Genomic DNA, 27,105 nt, shown 5'->3' on the forward strand with positions numbered 1-27,105 from the left:
ATGAAATTAATGTTGAAAACAAAACTCCACATTCACAAATTCCACAACAACAGTTGTAAGTAATGTTCAAATAAAAACAATCACACATTGCTAGGAACACATAGTAATTTTGGGTTGCAATTGTGAAATTGAATGATGCTATTTCATTATTTTCTTTTATACTTTCATATGGCATGAGTTTACTGGCAAGTCCAGTTTATTGGCAAACCATCCACATTGTCTTTGAGAAGGTGGTAGTGATCTGCCTTCTTGAAACACCGATTTGGGTGCACACATGATGATGTTAGGAAGATGATTCCAGGGTTTTGACACATTGACAGTGAAGGAATTGTGATATTGTCCCATGTCAGGATGATTTGTGGTTTGAAGGTGATCTTACAGGTGATGATATTCACATGTATCTGCTATCTCACACACCTGCATCACTGGTGGAAATTCATCAATACCTGAAAAGATAATGGCAGAGAAGTTGCTTTCATGGAAGAGAAGACATTTGGGTGAAAAGAAAGTGCTGTATTATTACAGCAAGTGCTATATTATTCCAACAAATGCAGTATGGGAACCGTTAAAGATGGAAATGGAATATGACAAGTATTAAGCACGGGCATGTAATAATTTTTGACGTTTCATTCCTGCTGCTGGCCATAATCTGATGTTTGTTTGAATGATGGTGACTACTGACTTTTTAATAGATGTGAGGACATTGTCACAACTCACTTGTGAAAATGTGTTGATACTTGAAAACTACTTGTCCTGGGGTTGTCAGGACATTAAAACATAAAGATTTAATCAAAGTCAAAGTCTCCTAATTCTACTTGTCTGATGGACTCAGGTTAACAGGAAACACTAACCAAGTTTCTGAATTTATTAAGAACTACTATTTATTACAAAGAAATCAATTCAAACCACTGGAAAATAAAATACAAATTAGCAATTTCTAACTTTGGTTTAATCCCTTTCCTAAACGCTTACAAACACATGTAGACAGACGCAGACAAAAAAATTGAACATAAATGTTATAGGTGAAGTGAAAATACAGAGGAAACAAAATGCAAAAGCACAGGATTTAGTGAAGTACCCTTTTTGATTCTTCCAAGTTCTTCTGATTTCTAATCTCCTTATTTCCAGATACTTCCAGATCTTTACTGGCGACACAGGACAGTTGACAAATGAATTGTTCAGTGTTTCTGTCACTCGTTAGAGAAAATTGTGGGACAGAATAGCTAGCTCTCTTCCAGATTTTTGGTTACTTCAGGTTAGAGAGCGAGAAAAAAAAGAGATGCATGCTCTTGCAGTCTAGAAGCTTCTGCCTCTGTATTGTTCATGTAATCTCAGCTGCCTGCCCAGGAGCCAATTAGAGAGTTATTGTCATGTTGCTGACTTCTCCCTCCACAACCGATCTTACCTGAAAATGAAATCAACAATCTGTCTCTGGTGAAACTTTCTCTGCTCACACTCGTACAGTACTGTGGTGTGTTCAACCTTTTCCGCTACTGCTTGAACATAATCACAACTTACGATGAGGTTCACTATTTCATTTTCATAAGTGCAGCAACTCTTTTCACGGTCCTCCATATAAAACAATGATTGATCCACTACCCAAAATAAAGAAAAAAAAGATAAATTAAATATATGGTCTTTACAACATTTATTCATGTTTCTCCTTGATTAGCAGTAGCTTCACTTCGGTCCTGTAAGAGAGAAAAAGTGTCAGTGAGTGTAGTGCTTTGGTGATATGTATGGTCCATTATGATCAATTTGTTGTCAGTGTGTGCAAGGTGTGGGATGTCAATGTGAGAATCGTACAAATGTGAAGTGCATGAGTGTGAGATAAAGCTCTGGTTGTTTGATTTGATTCCAGTAGCAGCCTCCTGGCTGCTAAAACACAGATAGATTGTTAATTTAGCCAAACAACAAAGGATGCTGGGTACATTGGTGTTATGGACCAGGCCAGACTCCTCTCAAAATATCTGAGGGAGTTAGTTAGACACTAACCTTTCTTATTTTAATGGCAGACATGAAGTGGAAATCCCAGGAGTGATGCAGCTGGTCAGACCACTGGCTTTAAGCAAACCAGAATTTATTTAAACACTATAGTTGAAACACTAACAAAACAAAACAAAATTTAGAATACCTTAACTATTTGAAAACTCAACTGACTCAATACAGCAACTTAACTAAGGAATTATGTGCCATAAACACACCCTTGGCGAAAGGAAAATACAAATACAAGTCCTTACAGGCAGGGAGATTTCAGAGAGAAAAGTCAGCCAGGGATCTTCTGCTGAAGGCTGGAACCTTTTCTGTGCAGCAGTTTCTGTGTCTGCTACTGGCAGCTTTTCTTCTAAAACTAAACTAAACTCGAAAAAACCTGAACTAGGAGAACTGGCCACTGTCCTGCCATTGTTAAACTAGGTTCTTTCTGAGACATACCTGCACCTCTGCCTTTACAACCTCTCTTAAAAACCCCAAGGACACTTGTTAAAGTGACTGCATTGTCTCAATTGGTCAAGTAAAATTCTGAAATCACAAAACCATACACCAGACACAGTGCAAACACACTGTGTTAATGACACAAGCATAAAGTAAAGAACGGCAATTACTCTGGACAGACATACTCCCAATACGTATTCTCTAAACAATGGAGGGCCCAGATAGAATGGCACTGGGTCCTGCTACACCAAGAAACTAACAATAGCAGGCTATCCAAATGATCAACAATGTTTAAATTATTAGGTGTAGCGCCCTGATTGGCCAGAACTATAGAAAGTTCCAGAAAACAATCTAAAAATATAGAAACAGAGTTCACCTGCAGGGTTCTCTTTTGGAATCTCTCGAATGCTCTCAAATTGTCTGAGACCTTCTGAGGAGATCAGTATGACAAGAGGCAGAGACTAGCTGGCTATCCAAAGAGAGAGACAGAGAAAGAAAGCAGCTTTGCAGACCCAGAGACAGAGCCAGGGAAGCAACAGCATACATCTCCAAGAGAGTTGTGAAGTATTGGTACCTTAAGAGGCCACAGAGAATATGTTTAGTATTAAAGATTATTGTAATTTTTTTTCCTCATAAAGTTGTGATTTCTTTGCATTGTTACTGGCTTATGTTCATATTGATTTGATTGCTTTGATTTTCTCGAACACCAGGACTAATTCATTCATAACATTCTGGTCGAAGTTGTCTAACTTGTTTAAGGAAGAAATAGATAACAGTCCTGATTCATGAAGACTGTTCTCAGGCAAGTGAACTTGCTTTGGGACATTGATCATTATATAAGAACAGTTGTACATTTGGTGTAATGTGGCATTTGAAGATGCACTCCCTAACCTTTACAACTTCTGATGTTGAGCCTCATCAACAGTGCATCCACAATCTTGGGCCCATAGTGATAACATTTATCTGCATTCATAATTTCTCTGATTACCTTCTCAAAAATTGTGTGAATAGCTGCACAGTCTTGTGGATAGAATGCCTCTTGTTGAACTTTGACACCAAGATCTCCAGTGCCATATCAGAGAACCCTGGAGTCCGTTTTCTGCTATGTTGTAATATCCTTATGTATTTTCCAGGTCACAATCACTTGCAATGAATTTTAGTTCAAACTGCTCCAACTAAAATGTACTTCCTTTTTGAGTTAAAAATCACACAACACTAGGTTATAGTCCAACAGGTTTATTTGGACGCACTAGCTTTCAGAGTGCCATTCCCTCATCAGGTGGTTGATGTTTGGTTTAAGTAATGGAGGAGAGCTTAAACTCATGCTTGCCTCTCAAAATTTTTCTGTCCTCATTCAAGTGTCCAGCCACTCAACAACACACATAACAAAAGCTGCACACACTGCAACTATGCAAATGAGTACATTAGTTCTTTTGGAAACACACAGGAGACTGTGGAGTAATAGGACAGATTTTCCTCATATTACACTTATGTTATAAAGGATTGTTTAGATTCACTATAAAAAGGAAAGATCAGGTGAGGTGAATTATACATGGGTAAGGGAGATTCCCCAATTTTCCATTTATTAATGGAAAGTATCACAAAATTTAATCTGTATGTAAATCTATAGTTCACAGTTCTAAATATCTTTAAATTGTTTACATTGATTTTTTAAAAATTGTCTTTGTTGTTATTGAGATTTTTTGTGAGTTTTCTTATATTTAACTTTAGCCATTTTGATTATAAACTGCATTGTTTTCTTTCCCTCCATTGTTGATCTGCTGAAGCTTTATGACCGGGTTAAATGGAATAAAATTTACAAAATAGAGAAATGAAAACCCATCCTATATATTTAATAATTTTGTGTGTAATAAACCTATTGTTCTATTTTCAAGTACAAGCTGTCTTGCTGCAATTATACTGGTATTGGTGAAGTCACAACTGGAATATTGTGTGTAGTTTTGGTCTCCTTATCTGAGGAAAGATGTTCTTGCTATTGAGGGAATGCAGCAAAGGTTTACCAAATTGATTTCTGGGATGGCAGGACTGAATATGAGGACAGTTTAAATTGGTTAGGATTGTACCCAGGAGTTTAGAAGAACGAGAGGGGTTCCCATAGAAACCTATAACATTCTAACAGGACAAAACATGTTATATGCAGGAAGGATGTTCCTAATGGTGGGGAGACCAGTATCACGGATCATAATTTCAGGGTTGAGTGGTTGAGGAATCTGGATCTATACTCAATGGGATTTAGAAGAATGAAGGGAGAATTTAATGAAACATACAGAATCCCAAGAGGCCTGGGATAAAGGAGATGTGGAGTTGATGTTTCCACTTGTAGGAGAAACCATAACCCAAGGACACAGCCTCAAAGTGAAGGCACAACTCTTCAGAACTGAGTTGATGCAGAATTTCTTCAGCCAGAGAGTGATGAATCTGTAGAAATCATTACCACATAAGGTTGTGGATGCCAAGTTATTCAGTGCATGTAAGAAATATAGATAGGTTCTTGATTAGTAAGGGAATCAAAAGTTACAAGGAGACGGCAGGAAAGTGGAGTTGAGAAACACACGAGACATTATCAAATAGTGGAGCAGACTTGATCGTCTGAATTGCCTAAATCTGCTGTTATGGTTTTAAGGATCAGAGTAAATCTTTTAGGGCTGAGGTGAGGGGAATTTTATTTTCACCCCGAGAGTGGTGAGCCTGTGGAATTCATTGCCACAGAAAGTGGTTAAGTCCAAAACATTATGTGCTTTCATGACAGAGGTAGAAAGTGCTGTTGTGGCTGAAGGGTTCCAGGGATATGGGGGCAGGGTGGAATCAGGGTATTGAGCTTAATGATCAGCCATGATCATACTGAATAATGGAGTAGGCTTGATGGTTCAAATGGCCTATTCCACTCCTAGCTTCGATGTTTCCATATTTCTTTGATATGACTGCAGGACCTGGAAATGCGTACTAGATGAGAGTGTAAAGAAAAACTCACTTGGGATAAAATTTATATTTAGTCGAGGAACAAGGCAAAACTTAGGATCAGTTAACTGAAAGGAAAAAAACAATCAGATTGGATGTCTGATGGATCGCTACTGAACAATGTTGGGAATGATAAGATGTAGATGGCAATGTATCTATGATATCAGTCATAGGTATAAAGACACTGGGAAATGATTGGAAAAATGTCCTAGAGAGCTGTGATAAATATTATGTACACTAAAATGTAACTAAAGAGCTTATTGTAAATTCTGAGAGTCAAAAAAAAAGTTATTCTTACAGAAGACAGCACACTCAGTACTGACAATTTAGTCAGATGGACCAGATTCAAAATTGAAACACAAATACCCAAAGCCCAGAGTCCATTGTAGGCAAAATACATGAGAGAAGAGTAATGAAAGCTTGAGTTCATGATAGCTGCACAATTCATGAAGATGGTAGCCAGAGCACAAGTGATGGTAGCAGCTAGGGGTCTTCAATTTCACTGTGAATTAAAGTTACAGAACAAGGTCCATGAGGACTTCACACAGACAGCACAACAGAAAAAAAAAGTCTTCAATAGAACAAAGGGACAAAAAGATGAAGTTTCTAGCAGATCAGAGGTGGGATCAGAAAATGAATGAACCAGACAGGAAAAAAAGGCAGACTTACATCCATGGAAAGTGAAATCCTGAAGATATGGACAGCACAAGTCATTAGACTGCTATTGTCAAAACAGTTGGAAAATGTGGATTGCTCCCAAATAAAATGCCTAAAATAAGATTTGTAAAAGCAACTGTAACAATGATACCAGACATCAGGTTTACATGTTAAAAGGACAGGTGCATCAAGTTTGTATATTCCTACGGAATTGGGCCTGAAGTCAATGATGTCTTCATGAATCAGGGCATAAAAGAAACTACTACCAATTTCAAATCCATCCTCAAGGTTTTGACATGTGTTTTAGCCAGAAACAGAACTTTGTAATTGAGTTACTACAGTTTAATCACAAGTCATGGAGGCAAGGGAAATCAATAGAGCAATTTCTTATTGACTCTTTCAGTTAGCAGAATGCTGTGGATACCGAGTATTAAAAGACAAAATCCACAGTGATTAGGTCATCATGACGTCCATGATCAGAAATGATCAGATTTCCTGCTGTCCGAAAAGAAATTGAGTTTTGAGCAATTGATTCACTATAGAACATAGAGCAAGATTAGGGTCCAATAAGACATTAATACCATAAGTCATAGGAGTAAAGCCATTCAGCCCATCGAGTCCACTCCATTATTTAATCATGGCTGATGGCATTTCAACTCCACTTGCCCACACTCTCCCCTTAGCCCTTAATTTCATGCAAGATCAAGAATTTATTGATCTCTGCCTTGAAGACATTTAATGTCCCGGCCTCCACTGCACTCCATGGCAATGCATTCCACAGGCTCACCACTCTCTGGCTGAAGAAATGTCTCCTCATTTCCATTCTAAATTGACACCCCTCTACTTCTAAGGCTGTTCCCACAAGTCCTAGTCTCCCCCTCCCTGACGGAAACAACTTCCCAGCATTCCTTTCTAAGCCATGCATTATCTTGTAAGTTTCTATTAGATCTCCCCTCAAACTTCTATACTCCGATGAATACATTCCTAGGATCCCCAGCCATTCATCATATATTAGGCCTAACATTCCATGGATAATCAATGTGAATCTCTGCTGGACACACTCTAGGGCCAGTATGTCCTTCTTGAGGTGTAGGGCCCAAAATTGGACACAGTATTCCAAATGGAGCCTAACTAGAGCTTTATAAAGTCTCAAACGCACAACGCTGCTTTTATATTCCATCCCTCTTGAGATAAATCACAACATTACATTCACTTTCTTAATCACAGACTCAACCTGCAAATAAACCTTCTGAGATTCCTGGGCGAGTACTCCCAGATCCCTTTGTACTTTTGCTTTATGAATTTTCTCATCATTTAGAAAATAGTCCATGCCTGTGTTCTTTTTGCCAAAGTACAAGACCTCGCATTTGCTCACGTTGAATTTCATCAACCATTTCCTAGACTACTCTCCTAAACTTTCTAAATCTTTCTACAGCCTCCGCACCTCCTCAGTACTACCTGCCTCTCCACCAAACTTCTTTTCATTGGCAAACTTTGTCAGAATGCCCGCAGTCCCTTCATCCAGATCATTAATATATAAAGTGAACAGCTGCGGCCGAACATTGAACCCTGTGGGACACCACTTGTCACTGTCTGCCATTCCAAAAAAGAACCTTTTATCCCAACTCTCTGCCTTCTTTCAGACAGCCATTTCTCAATCCATGCCAGTAGCTCACCTCGAACAACATGAGCCCTCATCCTTACTCAGCAGCTTCCCATGTGGCACCTTATTAAAGGCCTTTTGGAAGTCTAGGTAGATTACATATACAGAGTTTCCCTGTTCTAACCTACTTCTTACCTCTTCAAAGAATTTTAGCAGGTTTGTCAGGCATAAGCTCCCCTTACTAAATCCATGCTGACTTGTTCTAATCTGACCCTGCACTTCCAAGAATTTAGAAATCTCATCCTTAATGATGGATTCTAGAATTTTAACAACAACTGAGGTTATGCTAATCGCCTATAATTTTCCATCATTTGTCTTGATCCTTTCTTGAACAAGGTGATTGCAACAGCAATTTTCCAATCATCTGGGACTTTCCCTGACTCTAGTGATTTTTGATAGATCACAACCAACGGTTCCACTATTTCCTCAGCCACCTCCCTCAGGACTCTGGGATATAGTCCATTGGGGCCAGGAGATTTATCAATTTTTAGACATTTTGGATTTTCTAGCACTTTCTCTTTTGTAATGGCTACCATACTCAACTCTGCTACTGACTCTCCTTAATTGTTGGAATATTACTCATGTCTTCCACTGTGAAGACTGATGTAACGTACTTATTAAGTTCTTCAGCTATTTCCTTATCTCCCATCATTAGCCTTCCTGCATCAATTTGGAGTAGCCCAGTGTCTACTTTTGCCTCTTGTTTATTTCTTAAGTATTGAAATAAACTTTTACTTTCATTTCTAATATTATGGGTCAGCTTACCTTCATATTTGATCCTCTTCTTCCTTATCTCTCTCTTTGGTTATCCTGTGTAGACTTCCCAATCTTCTGATTTCCCAACAGCGTTGGCCACTTTATAGGCTCTCTCTTTCTCTTTGATACATTTCCTGACTTCCTTTGTCAGCCATGGCTGTCTAATCCCCCCATATAATCTTTCTTTTCTTTGGGATGAATCTCTTTGCCATGATCTCAGTCACACTCAGAAACTCCTGCTGTTGTTGTTCTACTGTCTTTCCCACTAGGCTCTGCTTCCAGTCGATTTTCAGCAGTTCCTCTCTCATGGCCCTGTAATTACCTTTATTTAATTGTACCACCATTACATCTGATTTTGCCTTCTCTCTTTAAAACTGCAGACTGAATTCTACCATGTTATGATCACTGCCTCCGAAGTGTTCCCTTACTTTAAGATCGTTTATAAAGTCTGGCTCATTACATAGCACTAAGTCCAGAATAGCTTGCTCCCTTGTGGGCTCCATCACAAGCTGTTCCGAAAAGCCATCCTGTAAGCATTCCATGTATTCCCTTTCTTTGGATCTACCAGCAGCATTATTCACCCAGTCCACCTGCATATTGAAGTCCCCCATGACCACCGTGACCTTGCCTTTCTGACCTGCCCTATCAATTTCTTAGTACAGCTTGCGCCCCTGGTCCTGACCACTGTTAGGAGGTCTGTACATAACTCCCATTATGGTTTTTTGCCATTGTGATTCCTCAACTCCACCCATATAGACTCCACATCATCTGTCTCTTTGTCATTCAGTGCCAAAGATTTAATTTCGTTCTTAACTAGCAAGGCAACCCCACCCCCTCTGCCCTCCTCCCTATGTTTTTGATAAGTTGTAGCTCTTTGGATGTTTAACTGCCAGTCCTGAACCCCCTGCAACCACATCTCTGTGATGCCTGCCATCACGGTGGCACAGTGGTTAGCACTGCTGCCTCACAGCGCCGGAGACCTGGGTTCAATTCCCGCCTCAGGCGACTGACTGTGTGGAGTTTGCACGTTCTCCTCGTGTCTGCGTGGGTTTCCTCCGGGTGCTCCGGTTTCCTCCCACAGTCCAAAGATGTGCAGGTCAGGTGAATTGGCCATGCTAAATTGCCCGTAGTGTTAGGTAAGGGGTAAATGTAGGGGTATGGGTGGGTTGCGCTTCGGTGGGTCGGTGTGGACTTGTTGGGCCGAAGGGCCTGTTTCCACACTGTAATGTAAATCTAATCTAAATCTAATCTAAATCTAATCTAAATCTAATAATCATTCATGTTGATTCACGATGCCCAATACTGGGCATTTATCTGTAGGAACCCTGAAGCACCACCAAATGCTTCAGTTGGGGAGGGTTAAAAATGGTGCAACACATTCTCATAAGCGTGCCAAATTGGCAAAAGAGTTTGAAACAAGGACAGCACCCATTAGAATGTTCACAATGCAGAGCAAGGCAGACTCACAAATACCATGACTGCCCAGCAGAGGAAGTTAAGTGCTATCTCTGTGAAAAAATAAAATACTTGAACTTTATTAGTGTTGGAAATATAACAGAAGCAGAAAATACTTAACATGGAGCTAATTCCTGAAAAAACGTTCACGAGATTTAAGATAAACATGTGCAGTGTATATTTGTAAGCTGTGAGTGCTCTTCATCTGCAATGTTTTATTCGTCTTCCTTCATTGACTGGGAATTTTCCAAATCTTGGGTATCTGAAATTAAAAAGAACAAGGATTGAGTTCTGGTGATAGAGCAGGAGAAAGCAACAAGTGCGCACACTTCCACATTCTGCAGCTAGAAGAATTTGTGGAATGAAGAAGAATTAGGATGCAAGAAAGTAGATACACTCTTCATCAATATCAATGCTCCTCTCAGAGGAATTACCTCAGAGTTTCCCTTTCTTATTTGGCAAGCACTGTCCCCTTCATGAAACATGCAAACATGTTTATCCTCCAATTCTTCCTGCCCCCTATTTAATGCATTAATTTCTCTTACAAGAAAGTGAGAAGAGTTTCATTGAGTGTCCTGCAATATGTTTGGGTGAAGGGACTGTCATGATTTAATAGCTACCTGTCTGTGCAAACTGAGTTGTGGTTATAATGTTTGTAAGATTGTGGTAAAGCATATAATTTTAAGTCTTAAACAAAAAAAAATCAACTTGTTTAGATATTATGACACATCTCTGGTACAAGTAGGACTTGAAACCAAAAAATGTTCTAGCTTAGAGGTAGAGACACTATCATGCACCTTATAACCTTTTTTGAGTGTTAGATACTGATTGCTCAAAATTGTTGTTCATTGGATGATATAATGTGTACAGAAGTTGCATCTTAATATCCACGTCCTGTAAACCAATAACTAGGAATGAATTCACTTGTGCTCCTATAAATAGGAATAGAATGAATGAATCTGTGGAGATGAAATTAGCAGGTACGTGTTTGTAAAACATATCTCTGCAGCTAAATGGTATAATGTACATAAAATTGACATCAGTTGTATCTTTCACCATTTGGGTTCTGTATAGAACATGGGATTAGGCAACAGAGATTTAAGTAGTAAGTAACTGGAACAGTTGATAAGATGTATTATGTGCTTTCATTCACGAATGCTGCTACTTTTCTAAAGTCTCCTGAACATAGGTTTAGAGAGCATGCTAGTTCTCTGCAAATGTACAATGTCACCTTTTCTTTCTATTTCATCTGCCAAGACTGTCAGGACATCATCAAAAATCATTTGTGCATGCTCTTGACCACATATTGCTCAATGTATCAGAATCTAGACTGGCTCATGAAAAATTCCCCACCACTTACTGCAAATACAATGCATTTTTCCTTTTAGAAGAGCAAGCTGCCTTTGCGTAGGGCTAGTTACTGTTGTTGTTGGGCACCCTCTTGAAGCATACCACCCAAAATACAACATGGGGAGAATTGCTTGCACATAGACATGATGTAAAAGAGCAAGCAGTGATCACCTGCAGTCCAAAATGCAAGGATCAGGTTAGACTTAATTGGATATTATTCCAATTGATTAGAGACCAATTTGTTTAAAGTAGACTAACTATGAAATGCTGGATGTTTACTAAGGAAATAATACCCAAGATTTCATGGTTTTAAACAAACAAAAGAAATTTGCATGTACATGAGCCAAAGCAAACAATCAATACTCTCAGGCCTAAATGCTGACATCCAGAATAAATGTGAGTTAAAAAATAAATTAACCAGCACACCACTGAAGGATAGTTATTACAAACTGAGCATTAAAGCACAGGTACAACCCAAATAAATCCAATAAAACCACCTCCATAATCATTGTTATCATTGTGAGTCATAAAGTCCTCCAACTTCGCTTCTTCATGAGGGATTTCAGCTTCTTTCTTCCAAGAATTTAGCCTCTGATTTCCCTTCAATAGTAACTCCATCTCAACCCAAAGGCATACTTCCTTCTGCTGTCTACAACATGTTGTCAGGCAAAAGGACTCGAGTTCAATCTCTTTTTCTGAGACAGTCTGTGTTTTCTTTTCCATTATTTAAACTTTGCTTCCAAGACAGGGCTACACACCAGTGCAGGTATAATCCCAACTCCTGGGCTGCATTGAAAAGACACCTCTTCAATTTCACTGATACATCATTTCTTCAGCTTCATTGAGTTGACACTGCTCCTTAGGGTCTCCAAGCCTCAGTTCCCCAGCCACAGCAAGAAATTACTGCTTTCTAATTTTGCTGAGTCCTATTGGCCCAGCTGCACAGTGCTATCACAGCTCCTAGCTTTGTTAAGCACCAGTTCCCAGCTATATAGCACTATCAGTTGCTGCTCACATGTACCTTATGTTGTGAGTTGGTATTTGTATCACTCCGAAACTCCCAACCCACACCTCTTTTTGATTCAAAATCCCTGGTCATCAAAACAACTTTTCACCCTGCTCATGCATGCAGGTTCACTGCTGCTTCTAATTGAGCAAAACAAAATGATTTAATCACCTTTGAGCTGGAGTGGCCTATCCTTGTCATTTGCTGTGCTTATTCTGGAGCCCAACAACATAGAAACACCATAAAGAGAAATATCCTCTGTGAGTATTCTGATTCCAATGCCCAGATATGGGAAGTTTACGGTATTCCCCTCATGACTTTTCATTATGATAGTTCTCCTTCACTTGCCTCATTTCCTTTCTTTGATAAAATAATAAGAAAAACAAAAGAGAGTGGACCTCTTTTTTATTCTTTTCCAAAAGCAAGCTAGAATAGATCTATCGTATACTGTAGAAATGAAGAATGGTTATAAATGTTATCAGTTTGTAACACACTGCCAGATTTGAATGATCTACATAACTCACTTGAAGATCATCGTCCCAGTTTCCAACATTATCTGATTTTTCTTACATATGTTACTCAAAGTTATGTCATTCAGTATGTCTTACATGGAGAGAATTTTTATAAATAATCTGCAGTTATTTTCCATTTCTTTCTAATTTATTTTCTTCCTCTTTGCTTTGCATCAATTAGCTGTGAAAGAGTTTTTCACTGTCAGTGCCATTGTTCTACTAACCTGGATCTGTTACTTCAGTTTGTGTTATATCCATGGCTGAAATATTACATTCCAGTGTGAAACAAGTAAGCCCTCTCCTCCCTATAGATTCATAACCTGACTTTTTAGTAATTATCATTTTTTTCAATTGACAAAATGTTGCAGCTCCCAAAAAACCTACACATTGCTATTGTTATGGACCAAAAGCTTGTTAACAGTTGAGAGACTCCAACTTTAAGTGAAAAGGGAATAGATTTTATACCTTATGTTTGTTTTGATGGCCCTTTGGCAGAGTGAATACTAATTCACTGCATGCATGAATGAGTGAAAAAGTCACTGTTTCATTTACATTTTTTCAACGTTTTGATTAAGCAGTGAAAAACCGACTTCTATGTAACATTGACAAGCTTGTGATACAATCTGAACAAAGCAATTTGTTTGAGATGCATCAGGCAACATTGAAGTGTAATATGTGTCTGGTTATCAGTTGTCAGTCTATGGTCTGACTTTGGTTCCACTTTTGAAAATACTGAAGTCATTCAGGCCACATTCAGCCTTGCAATTTAATATGCTTTGAGCAAAATTTAGAAAGGGGCGTGTTATATTGTCAATTCAAAAACCAAGATACATTTTATGAGCAACATTTCAGTACTCCTTAATAATGTTGCAATCACTTTCACACATGAGTTCATTGTTAATTCACAAGAGTAAATCTTCAAAGGTGAGGCAAGAACCTTTGATTTTATCCCTGGAGCATAAATGTTTAATTACAGGAATATGGCTCTTTGCCAAGCATTCCCAAACCTCAAAGGCTTTTTCCATACAATATTATGAAACTTTAAAAAAAGAAACACTAAAATGTTCACTATGCTAATTATATTCAGTTTATTTGCACATACTTTTCTCATCCTAATGGTGACATTAATAGAGCTCAAAAACCAGTGTAAAATTGTATAAACTTATTTGGACTTTTCTGAATCAGGTGAAAAAATTACCTTAGTTTCACAAAAAATGAAGAAATTGCAGCAATTTCCAGTCCCAAATACTGATGGGTTATTTTAAAGATGTGTTATTGCTAATTATTATTAATTACATTATTAAATGCATTTCTTCATGTAGAGTGGCAGGTATGTGGAATTCTCTGCCTCAGAAAGCAATTGAGACTAAAACAATAAATGTTTTCAAGAAGGAGATATATTTCTAACAGTAGACTCCTCAAGGCATTGGAGCAATACCACCAATGCTGCATGTACAAGATCCTGCAAATCACGCTAGGAAGAAAGACACACCAATACCAGCATTCTTGACCAGGCCAACATCCCCACCACTGAGGCACTGATCACCCTTGATTGGCTGCATTGGGCTGGGCACGTTATCCACATGACTGACATGAGACTCTCCAAGCAAGTGCTCTACTCCTAGCTTCGAAATGGCAAGTGAGTCCCAGGTGAACAGAGGAAATGCTTCAGTGATACCCTCAAGGCTTCATTGGCAAAGTGCAGCATTCCCACAGACACCTAGGAATCACTGGTCCAAAATTGTCAGAAGTGGAGGAGGAGCATCCAGGAAGGTGTTGAGCACCTGAGGATCTGCATTAGGAAAAAGTGGAAGCCAGATGAAAACAATGAAAGTAGTGCACCGCCATACCAATGCTCCTTCCTGAAACCACTTTTTTCACCAAGTATAACGAAGACTGCAGTAGTTGCATTGATCTGTACAGCCACATATAGACTCTCCCTTCCACTAGATTGCGAGCCAAAGATGAAAAAATCATTGTGGTCAAATTTATTTTATTGACATAATTAATATTTGTAAAATAAATACTGATAGCAATGTAATGAAAAAAGATAAAATAGGTGGAATGAAAACCTACAAGAAAAGATGAGGGCTGCAGATGCTGGAGATCAGAGTCGAAAGTATGGTGCTGGAAAAGCACAACAGGTCAGGCAGCATCCAAGAATCGCCGTTTTGGGCATAAGCCCTTCATCAGAAATGAGCTTGTGAGCCAGGTGGCTGAGAGCTAAATGGGAGGGGAGGGGGCGGCGGGGGGGGGGTGGTGCTAGGGGGAAAGATAGCTGAGAATGCGATAGGTAGATGAAGGTGGCGAAGAAAGTGATGGGTAGAGCGGATAGATGGGAAAGGTGATGGACAGGTCAAGAGGGCAGTGCCAAGTTGGAGATTTGGGACTAGGATAATGTGGGGGGAGGGGAAACAAGGAAACTGGTGAAATCCGCATTGATCCTGTGTGGTTGCAGGATCCCAAGGCCGAATATGAGGCATTCTTCCTCCAGGAGTTGAGTGGTAAGGGTTTGGCAATGGAGGAGGCCCAGGACTTGCATGTCATTGATGGAGTGGGAGGGGGTGTTGAAGTGTTCAGCCACAGGGCAATGGGATTGCTTGGTGTCGGTGTCCCAGAGATGTTCTCTGAAATGAGTTGGCGTCCTGTCTCCCCGATGTAGGGGAGACCACATCGGGTGCAACGGATACAGTAATTGACATTGGTGGAGGTAGAGGTAAATTTCTGTTGGATGTGGAAGGATCCTTTGGGGCCTTGAATGGAGGTGAGGGAGGAGGTATGGGTGTAGGTTTTGCACTTCCTGCGGTGGTAGGGGAAGGTGTTGGGAGTGGAGTGTGGGTTGGTGGGGGGCATGGATCTGATGAGGGAGTCATGGAGGGAATGGTTTCTCGGAATGCTGAGGGGGTGGGAAGCGAAATATATCCCTAGAGATGGGGTCCATTTGTAGGTGGCGAAAGTGGTGAAGGATGGTGCAGTGTATCCAGAAGTTCATGGGGTGGGGGTGAGGACTGGGGGTTTCTGTCCTGGTTGCATTGGGCGGGGTGATGTTCAAGGGTGGAGATGGGGGAAGTGGAGGAGATGCGCTGGAGGGTATCATTGGCCACGTGAAAGGGGAAATTATGTTCTTTGAAGAAGGGGGTTATTTGGCATTTTCTGTTGTGGAATTGGTCATCCCGGGAACAGAAGTGGCAGTGGTGGCAGAATTGGGAATAAGGGATGGTGATTTTACAGGAAGCAGGGTGAAAGGAGGTGTAATCCAGGTACCTGTGGGAGTCGGTGGGTTTGTAGTAGATGTCCATCGTTAGTTGGTCACCAGAGGTGGAGATGGAGAGGTCCAAGAAAGGGAGGGAAGTGTCCGAGATGGTCCAGGTAAATTTGAGGTTGGGGTGAATGTTGATGTTGATGAACTGTCCAACTTCCTCGTGGGAGCACAAGGTAGTGCCAATACAGTCATCAATGTAGCGGAGGAAAAGGTGGGGATGGTGCCAGTGTGGTTGCGGAAGATAGACTGTTCCATGAACCTGACAAAGAGGCAGGCATAGCTGGGGCCAACGTGGGTGTCAATGGCTACCCCTTTTGGTTTGGAGAAAGTGGGAGGATGGGAAGGAGAAGTTGTTAAGGCTGAGGACCAGTTCAGCTGGGCGAATGAGGATGTAAGTGGAAGGTACTGGTTGGGACGTTGTGAGAAGAAGAAACGGAGGGTTTGGGAGGCCTACGTCATGGCAGATGGATATGTACAGGGACTGGGATGTCCATGATGAAGATGAGGAATGAAAACCTACATTAATAAGAGTGAACCATTTAATATATTGATAGCAAATCTAAATACATCCCATGTCAGATGCTAAACATTTATGCCAAAACTGATGAGTTTTTTCAGTTAAAAATATTAAGAATATTTTAGCTGTCAGTTTGGAATTGTATATCCTGAACCATGTGACTAAAGCTACTGCTCTTCATATTAGTTGATTTGGATTACGACATTATCTACAACTGTCCAGTCAGTGGAGTAAAAATAGATCTTTGTAGATGATGTACGATTCTGTCCACACTTCTAAACAATCTGTTACAAGCGTCAAAGCTGCCAAATCAATTCTGCAAATACTTTCAGAAAATGCCAAAAAATCTGTAACTAAAAGAATAAGAATATTACCTGTATTGTTGGACACGTTAACCAATACTTTTAGATGAGAGAGGTCTAAAAATGAATGGATAGTGCCAGTTTTCAAGCATGACGATCACAAATGTTCGCTTTATGCTACCTGACCTTCAGATTAAATGCATTGTGCAGTCCAATGTAGAATGTGCTGCTGATGGGCTGCATGCACAGAAGGGGTTCCAGATGATTTGCAGTGAGCTCAAAACAAAGTTAGCCTGCTTCTTAAATTAAGGGGAGGCAGTCAGCTTAAAGCAGATGTCAGAACTATTTGATGATGGTGTGTTCATGTCTTATGTCTCAACTTTCTCTTCACTCTTATCCTGGGATCTGATATGAAGAACAATTTACAGATGTTATTACCATGAATCTCTTGCTTTTCATTCCTCTCGCTTCCCCTCATCCACACTTCCCTTTATGTTTCTAAATACCTGTAGTCCATACACTTGCCCAACAACCAATCAAGTGGTTGTTAATCTGCCGAGCATCCCTGAGCCCAGAAAAAAACTGATAAATTGAAGATCACTCTCTCAAACGCACACACAAACACAAATACACAGTACATCTACCATTCTGCCCCAACAGTTGAATATAGCAACATTGTAGTCACAATACACAATGAGTTCCAGTAGTGTGTTTTAAATACTACAGCATCACCATCCACAGTTTCCTTAGTTTAAAGCAATATCTTCCCCCAATTTTTAGCACACAGTCCAAAAGAATAAAATGGTCTTTACAAAAATGACTAATATTTCAGAGGCAATATTAAGCAACAGCAATCATAAAATAGGACTTACTTGAACAATATTGATGAATATAACATCTACAAATTCAGAAAATCACCTTTCTTTTCCGAATATCTATAACCACTAACAGTTTTCTATTAAATGAAAACAACCAAATAACTTGAAAACAACAATTATTTTTTCTCTGCTTTGTTCATTACCAAGGAGTTATTAGAGCTGTCTTAACACTTTTTGTGGAATTCAGTTGTTTATCAAAATATTTTGATGACAAAGTACAAACACAGTCATAATGCTTGTTAATTAATATTACATATGTATTTATTTGTTTGACTGCAATGCTGAGTTTACATTATGGCATAAATGTTAGTATATTCTTTAGGCCTGTAACAGCACTATAGATGATCTGCATTATCAATCTACACGAGATGGTCTGTGGTAAACCAAGAAGATGGCATACCATCATGATTTCAAGGGCAACAAATGGTAGCATTACATACATGACACACTCTTGATAAAAGGATAAGAATAAACATTAAACAAAAGTTCTTCTTTGTAGACCTGAAATTTTCATGGAAACAGTGGATCTAAAATTTTTAGCAGAAGGAATGAATCAAAGTAGGATTAATCTGAAATTTTTCAACAAGCAGTATGTAAACATAACTTACATACATGTTACAGATGAGCAATTATTTCCTGCAGGAACTTCTTCTAAGAATGATGAAAGTTTATATATGATATGATATTAATAGACAAACATTTCTGTGGCATTCCTCTATTCATCACTTTAGTAAGGATCCATTTATATCAGGGTTTAATGTTATAACTTTCAAAAATAGACTTTATTCATAAATTGTCTATTTGTAAACACAAGTACAAAACAGTTCTATATAGACTTTGCAGAAAATACAGTGGGATTTTGATATTCAGAGCTTGAATCCAGTTGCAACAAAAAAAGGCATTTTCTAAACGTGAAACCAAACTTTTTAAATCAGGGTTTAATACCTCAGATGTAATAGCAGACAGAAACATATCTATTTTCCCAGGAGTGGCAATCACGTTTGGACAATTGCTCTACTTACCCTACCCCAGATCTCAAGCCTTCTAATCTGAACTTTCAAATTCTACCATTTGAGAAGCATGGAATATAGCTGTCCACAAAGCCTTCCAGTGCAGCATTGGTGGCAGGGTGGGGGGTGCAAACCATATCCCCTTTCACAACACAGATCCCAAAGGCACTCTGGCAAGCTATCAGGAAAGTGGGTGATGGATTAAAGTGACAGCTAAGCAAGTAATAGAGTGACCCCAGTGGCTAAGTGTTTCTTCTACAATTACCACCAAGCCCGGGATGAACCCTAGATTAATAAAGAGTGCAGGAGAGCATTCCAGTAACTGCACCAGGCATATCTTCAAATGAGATACCAACTAGGCAAAGCTACAACACAGGATTAGATACATAATATCAAAAGAAGCAGCTGACAATTCTAAATGATTCAACAACTAATAAAATTGTGAAGTCTACTGCATCCAGTGATAAATAATGGTAGACAATTAAATAACTAACAAATTAACTAACTGAAGAATAAGCTCCACAAATATCCATATCCTCAATAATGTTGAGTGGATGTTCCATCTCCTGAAGTGCCCAATATCATGGATGTTAGTTTTCAGTCAGTTTCATTCACTCCATGTTTTCAACATGTATGACGGGGCTCTGGATACAACAAGTCTATGACGGGGCCTGGAATAACATTTCAACTGTGCAAACCTGAGATGATTTGTTTCAGTTAGTAAGGGATTGGTGACTTATATATTCAAATCTAAACATAGTTTGGATCTCAGGTATCTACTAAAAGAATAAAGTCACAAGATTTTAAACAAACAAGATAAATCTTACTGTGCACAATTAGGAAAGTAAAACAATCTACATGTAAAACACACATATAAATGTATATAAAATATGGATGTGTGCATGTATATTTTTATACATGTAAATTCACATTTACATTGAAAATTAACATGGGGATAAATATAAAAATCAGACTAAGTTTGGGAAAACAACCCTCAGGGCATATTAAATAACAGATATAGTTAAGACAGATCTCACAAATTTCTCAGCAGTCCACTGTTATGATGAAGGATCAGAATACCAAAGTGGTCAAACACCATTTTTACCTTTAGTTTTAAATGGTGTTGTTTTAAAATGAGGACTGTTACAGAAGACTGTGTATTTAAATTAGGTGACTCATTGGCAAAGTCCTGTGTGAAGCCAATCGAATGCTGCATATGTAAATTGTCCGGGAATCTTAATAAAAGATGAACCTTAACAAGAACATATCAGAAAGGGTTATTGTCATAACAAATTTAGCGTGCTTTCCGGAATTTGAACTCACAGACCAGAAAGAAGAGTGTGATTGGGTAAGGTGTCACTTCTAGTCAATTTTAGAGGAAAAATCTACAAAAGGCTCTCTTCTGTTTTCATTCCTGCTATATAGAAATGTCTGCATTCAATTCAATGCTGTTGTGTTCCTAGCAGAATTAGGAGGAACTACTTAAGAGGATTTAAACATTCTGGCCGTCAAATAGTTCAAGATTTAGCAAAGCATATTGGATTGAAATTTCACCCAAAACCAAGAAAGCACAAAATTTTATGAGGGGTGGTCAATGGCTTACAACTGGAATCAAGGATAGTTGTCATGAGATTAAATTTAGAGTAGCAGAAATTAGGATGTCTAGAAAACAAAAATTAAGGAGAGAGGAAAGATTAAGGTAAAAATTGTGGGGAAATAAGTTTGAACTGAAACAGTTCAAACTAAGGAGCAAGAGTGCTATTGTATTCCATGAAGGTATGAATGGCTCAGATTTGGAGCAAAGTTGATTTGTTCATTTATTTCCAAGTTTGTGAAGGCAGGGGTAGAAGATTTCTTTATCTCTGTTGATATGGTAGCACAGCAGTTAAAGAGGCCAGCTCAATACTGGTCTTTAGTACTGAATAATTAGCAATCAGGAAGTGCACACGAGATCTACTCAGTCTTGACTGAGGAAATGCCACTGATTATGGGGCTATTAGGTGTATATCAGTTTGTGTACGAGATGTACAAAGAAACATTCCATCCCTCAGGATATAGCCTGACCAGATATATATGAAATTTTAAAGGGTCAAGCAACTTGTTCTTGACTAGTGGATACAGAAACCTAAGACTGAATTCACTCATGAAAGATACCTTGAGGATCAAACATTCCATGCTATTCCTGATAAGACTGCACATAGATATGTTAAGATTGGGTCTACCTGCTACACTGGCTAATGATTATGAACTGATCCACAGATTCCTGTTCTCGAAGAAACCCTCTCCTAGTCACTCCAACCAACTGTAGAGGTGGGTTGGAAAGATTGACAGAAAACCAGGAAATGGGGGAAATGCTTGGAGACCCCTCAGGACAGAATCGCTGGTGCCAAGTTGAAAGGTGAGACTAATGAAGCCTGTGAGTTTTAATGCCGAAACATAGGACATGTCCAGTCCGAAACTGGAGGTTATGGAAAACTCCATTAGGATTTCTTGGGACATATATACCCTGTACAAAGAATAGAATTTAGTTAACGAGAATAACTGCTTAAGTAATGGCACTGATTGCAACTGGGAATCTCTGTAAAACCTTTCTAAAAAAGGGAGATGTAATTAAACAAATCTCTGAAATTTTTGTAGCGAAAAGAAGGAACCCACATTTTACCGAAGGGAAGGCAAATAATTTGGGAGCAATACTAAGGGATAGTTGGGCCCCCAATCCCTGCTGCTGGGAAAAAGCCTGATATTCCCACCAGAGAGTGCAGGAAGTGTGAAGGTGCAGAAAAAAGTGATTGAAGGAGGATACCTGACTGCAGTTAATTAAAGATACTGCCAGAGCACTCTGCTGTTTATGAGCAGTCTATCCAACCTTGTGCGTTCACCTCATGCATGTTAACAGCTGTAGTCCTAGGCTCCATCTATAAAACAAGCAGGTTTGGAGTTCTTAACCTACTGAAGACTTGTGCTTCTGAACTATTTGTACTCACTAGCCAAGCTGTTCCAATACAGTACAACAAAAGCCTTTGACTTTTATTTAAAGTCTTTCACCACTGATAACAAAAGCCTTTTACCTGACAATCTGGAAAACTACCCAGATGTGCCTATTCATTAAAACCAAGACATGGTCAATTTAGCTATTAATGGCTACAATCTTATCCTTCAACAATGTTATGGAAGCTGTCAGTGTTAGTATTATCAATGCAGTACTTGCTGACTGGGTGATTGTCTATTATTCAGTGCAATTTGCAATTCCTTAGCTACTAAGGCAACCTGTATCCATATGCAGAAAGAACTGGACAACATTCAAGATTGGATTATAAGTAACAACTATGTAATAAAGGTACAGGTAATGAGCAATAAAGCAACATTCGCATCCTATCAATAAATAGTTTAAAAAGTCATGTGACAAAAACTTCAATAAAACTCTAAACTAAAATTTCAAAGTAAAACACTTTGAAACAGTTATTAAGATTATTTATGTTGCTCACTTTCAGAAATCATTCTTTAAAGAATTGGGGCCATTAAATTCCTTGCTTACCACATGATTACAGGAAATTTTTACTTGATTTGGTACACTTCCCTTTCTTGATCAATCCACTGAGTATAGGAGTTGGGAGTCAAAACGTGTGATGCTGGAAAAGCACAGCAGGTCAGGCAGCTTTGGAGATGCAGGAGAGTCGACGTTTTTGGCATAAGGAATGTTGGGGGAGTTTGCCCAAGGGGGCTGAGAGATAAATGGGAGGGAGATGGGGATGGGGATGGGAATGGGGCAGGAAGGTAGATTGGAAGGCAATAGGTAAATGAAGATGGGGGGGTGATCGTGACAGGTTGGAGTGGAAGGTGGAACAGATAGATGGGAAGGAAGATGGAGAGGTAGGACAGTTCAAGAGGGTGATGCTAAGTTGGAGGGTTGCAGTGAAGGGGGAGATGAGAAAACTGATGAAATTGATATTGATTCCATGTAGTTGGAGGGTCCCAAGGTGGAAGATGAGGCGTTCCTCCTCCCGGCATCAGGTGGCTAGGATTTGGTAGTAGAGGAGCCCTGGACTTCCATGTCCTTAGCGGAGTGGGAGGTGAAGTGTTCGACCACAGGGGTGGTGGGGTTGTTGGGTGTGTGTGTCCTGGACATTTCCCTGAGCTGTTCCCCAATTGGCGTCCTGTCTCCCCAATGTAAAGGACACCACATCAGGAGTAATGGACACAGTAGACAAGGTGTTTGGATGTGCAAGAAAATCTCTGCTGGATGTGGAAGGATACTTTGGGGTCTTGGATGATGGTAAGGGGGGGGCGGATGGGCGTAGGTATTACATCTCTTGCGGTGGCAAGGGAAGGTGCTGGGAGGGGAGAGTGAGCTGGTGCAGATCGTGGACCTAACGAGGGAGTTGCAGAGGGAATGGTCTGTGTGGAATGCTGACATGGGTGTGGACAGAAATACATTTCTGTTGGTGGGATCTGACTGTAGGTGGCAGAAATGGCAGAGGATGATGCATTGTATCCAGGTATTGGTGGGGTGGTAGGTGAGGACCAGGGGTGTTCCACCCTTGTCTCCCTGGTCTCCCTGCTATTGGATGTTGTGAAACTTGAAAGGGTTCAGAAAAGATTTACAAGGATGTTGCCAGGATTGGAGTGTTTGAGCTGTGGAGAGAGGCTAAATAGGCTAGGGCTACTTTCCCTGGCACATTGGAAGCTGAGGGGTGACCTGATAAAGGTTTATAAAATCATGAGGGGCATAGATTGGGTAAATAGACAAAATAGTTTCCCTGGGATGGGAGAGTGAAAAACTAGAGTACATAGGTTTAATGTGAGAAGGGAAAGTTTTGAACGGGACCTAAGGGGCAACTTAGAAGCTAACTTTTAGAAGACGATTTTGTTTGAATACTTTGTGTATTATAACAGATGGTCAAGATGTGATGTTCAGCTGCAATGCAAGTTTACCCTGTATTTTTTAACAAGTTTAAATGTGCTTTAAAAACAGCCAGATATTGTTTATGAAGAATATGACAAGTAGATTACCTAGCAATCTGACACCATAAATGAAGGAGAATACTTTATGAGGAAAGGTTGAGTAGATTGGTCCTATACACATTGAAATTTAGAAGAACAAAGGTGATCTTATTGAAACACATATATGGGTTATTATCCTGATAGTTCTTGATAGGGCAAATGCTGCAAGGAATCTGTTTCCATTGATGATGGAACCTAGAACTAGGGGACACTCTCAAACCTACTATTATATGACCTGTGCCTTTTTATTTTATGTTTTTAAAAACTGAGGACTGAAATGAGAAAGAACTGTTTTTAAATCAATATTTGAAATTAAGTAACTTGACACCCATGGCAAGCATCATAATCAACTGTTTGCATAAGCAGTATTTGAAGTTAGAATTGAAAACAATTTGGAGTCTAGCAGGTGCATAGATGTAGCTTTAGCTGGCAACAAGTTGATTGGTCTATGGACAAGTGACCAAAAATCTAAATCTTGGTCCTTGGTTAGTATGTCAAGGCACTTCAAGTTCATATCCAAGTAGTTTAAACATAACAAGGTTTATTGCCTCTACTAACATTTCAGACAGAATTCCAGATCCCTACCACACTGTAGATTTAAAAAAAAACCTGTAGATGATTCCTTCTAAACATCCAATTGCCTCTAACACCATGTTTGCTATTTATGAATGACACAGTAAAAGGGCTACAGCCTCAATATCAAATCTATCGAGACCACCCTTCATTTTATGTGCTTTAATTTGATCTTCCCTCAAATCTCATTTGTTTCAAAGAAGACAATCAGAGCAAATGCAATCATTTCTTTAAATTAAAACTCTCTACTCTAGATGATAACTTCATATGTTTCCTATGAACCTTATACAGTGCATTCATATCTTTCCTATAGTATGATGATTAGAACTTCATGTTATACTCCAGCTGTGACCCAGCTAATGTTTTATACGGTTCCAACATCCCTTTTTTTCAATTCTCTGCTTTGAGTAATGAAGATTCGATACGCCACCTTGATCACATTATCCATCTATCTAGAATAAAATAGAAGAATTACTACAGTGTGGATAGCGACCATTCAGCCCATTGAGTCACATCACCCACAAAAAACATCCTGCCCAGATGCAGTTCCCCACCCTATCCCTGTAATCGCACATATTCACCATGGCTAATCCACCTAACCTGCAAGTTCCTGGACACTACAGCACTACGGGACAATTTAGCATGGCCAATCTACCTAACCTGCATACTTTTGGACTTTGGGGGAAAACCAGAGCACCTGGCACACTGACATGGGGAGAATGTGCAAACTCCACAGAGTCACCCAAAACTGGAATCAAACCCAGGTACCTGATGCTATGAGGCAGCAGCGCTAACCACTGAGCTACCTTACTTCAGGAATCTGTGTGCATGCATTACAAGGCCCTGTGCTTCTAAACCTGTCAGTGACTATAATTTATTACGTTTTTCCTTGTATTGTTAGCCTTTTCTAAATGCACGACCTCATATATCTCTGGATTGAACACAACATGCTACTGTTCAGCCACTTGTCTTACTATTGATAATTTCCCACAATTTACAGTTTTATTCTTTATTATCAACAGCATGCCCTACTTTCAAGTTCAAAACATTGACACATAAACAAAAAGCAAGGGATTAATTATCTGTCTGCCATGTGGGACCTTATCAAAAGCCTTGTAATCTATACAGACTACATCAAATGCAATTGCTTTATCAACCTGTTAGCTGCTCAAAAGTTCATTCATGTTAGCTAGGCGCAACTTTTCCTTCGCAAATCATTTGTTGCCTGACTTTCTCAATGAAGACTTATCCCATACCTCAGAATTTTTTTCAACAATTTTCCTGCCATCAAGTTTGGGCTGACTGGAGCATAATAACTTGGACTGCCCCTTTTTAGCTTTTAAAACAATTATACAACTTTCCACCTGTAGTCAGAGACAATTTGAAAATGCTAGTCAAAGCCTCTGTAATTTATGCACTTGCTTCTAACAACACTCTTAGGTACATTTCACAAGCCTGTGAATTTACCACTTTAAAAGATGTTAAATCCCTTTCTGCTTTCTCCCAAAACAATGTTAATTTCTTTTTTGTATTTCAGATTCCTGCTCATGGTTTCAATACCTGTATGGTTCCTGATACTGTGAAAACAGGGACAAAGAATTCACGAAGGACAATATTGATATTCTCCAGCTCCACACACAAACTTCCTTTATAGTCCCTCATAACCCACACTGTTTCTTATGCTATCCTCTATCTCATTGTGCATTTATTAAAAAAAACTTTGCAGTTTCTGTGATTTTACTTGCCATTTTTTTCCTCATGATCTCTCTTTGTTTTCCTAATTTCCTGACTGATTTCACCCTCATATTCTTTATACGCTGTGCGTTCTGTATATCTGTCAACAATATTTGTCATCACTTTTCCACATTTTCTTTAGACTCTCCTTTAACAGAATATCGCTGATGCATAAAAAGCCCTTATTAAATGCAATTGGTCTCAACTGCAAGTGAACTTTGGAAGATGAATATAGATTCAAGTGGCACTCTAATACTCAGCAAGACCTTATTTACTCTTATTGATTAGGTGCTGTTAGGATTGGCCTTTAAATAATGTGTTATCAATCATGATGGTGCACAGCTCTTCTAATGAGCAGAACTGAGAACATAGGAAATAGTACCAGTGGCAGGAAGCATGATTGCTCTGTCATCTAATAAGATCATGGCTAATTTGATTACAGCTTCAACACCACTTTGCATCTGCACCTTCTTCTCTCTGCAATGACCCCCACTCTCCATCTAACAAAAACTGCCTAGTTGATCAAAAATCTGACTCAGCCCTGAATGTATTTGATGGTGCAAATAGTTACTTTCTGAAGAAAAGAATCCTGCAGGTTAATGACTCTCAGAGAAAATATTTCTCCATATTTCAATCTTATTTAGGAGACTGAATAATCGACGTTTCGGGCAAAAGCTCTTCATCAACAAGGCCTGGTATATCGGGGTTGGAGTAAAAACATCAGAGAAGGTGCCTCAAACCGTAAAATTTACGATTAGAGTCCCTACTGTGTGAAAATAGGCCCTTTGGCCCAACAAGTCCACACCGACCCTCTGAAGAGTAACCATCCAGACCCATTCCCCAACCTCTTTTTACCCTGACTAATGCACTTAGCCTACACATCCCTGAACACTATGGGCAATTTAGCATAGCCAATTCACCTAACCTGCACATCTTTGGATTGTGGGAGGAAACCAGAGCACCCAGAGGAAACCCACGCAGACATGAGGAGAATGTACAAACTCTACACAGACAGTC

The 27,105-nt window shown here is 39.4% G+C and overlaps 1 long non-coding RNA gene across 1 annotated transcript in view; it reads left to right on the plus strand.

Annotated features, from left to right (window-relative positions):
• The window catches only part of LOC148148320 (uncharacterized), a 62,820-nt gene extending 36,744 nt beyond the window's left edge, over positions 1–26,076 (plus strand). The window contains exons 3-4 of the long non-coding RNA XR_015759034.1: positions 21,040–21,178; positions 25,892–26,076. This is a non-coding gene — a long non-coding RNA (uncharacterized LOC148148320). The remainder of the gene's footprint in view (positions 1–21,039; positions 21,179–25,891) is intronic.
• Positions 26,077–27,105: the final 1,029 nt, after the last annotated feature.

Source organism: Chiloscyllium plagiosum, unplaced genomic scaffold (assembly GCF_037043375.1).
Source record: "Chiloscyllium plagiosum isolate Xiang-an unplaced genomic scaffold, Cpla_swu_hap1 HiC_scaffold_13, whole genome shotgun sequence".
Classification (NCBI taxonomy): Eukaryota; Metazoa; Chordata; class Chondrichthyes; order Orectolobiformes; family Hemiscylliidae; genus Chiloscyllium; species Chiloscyllium plagiosum.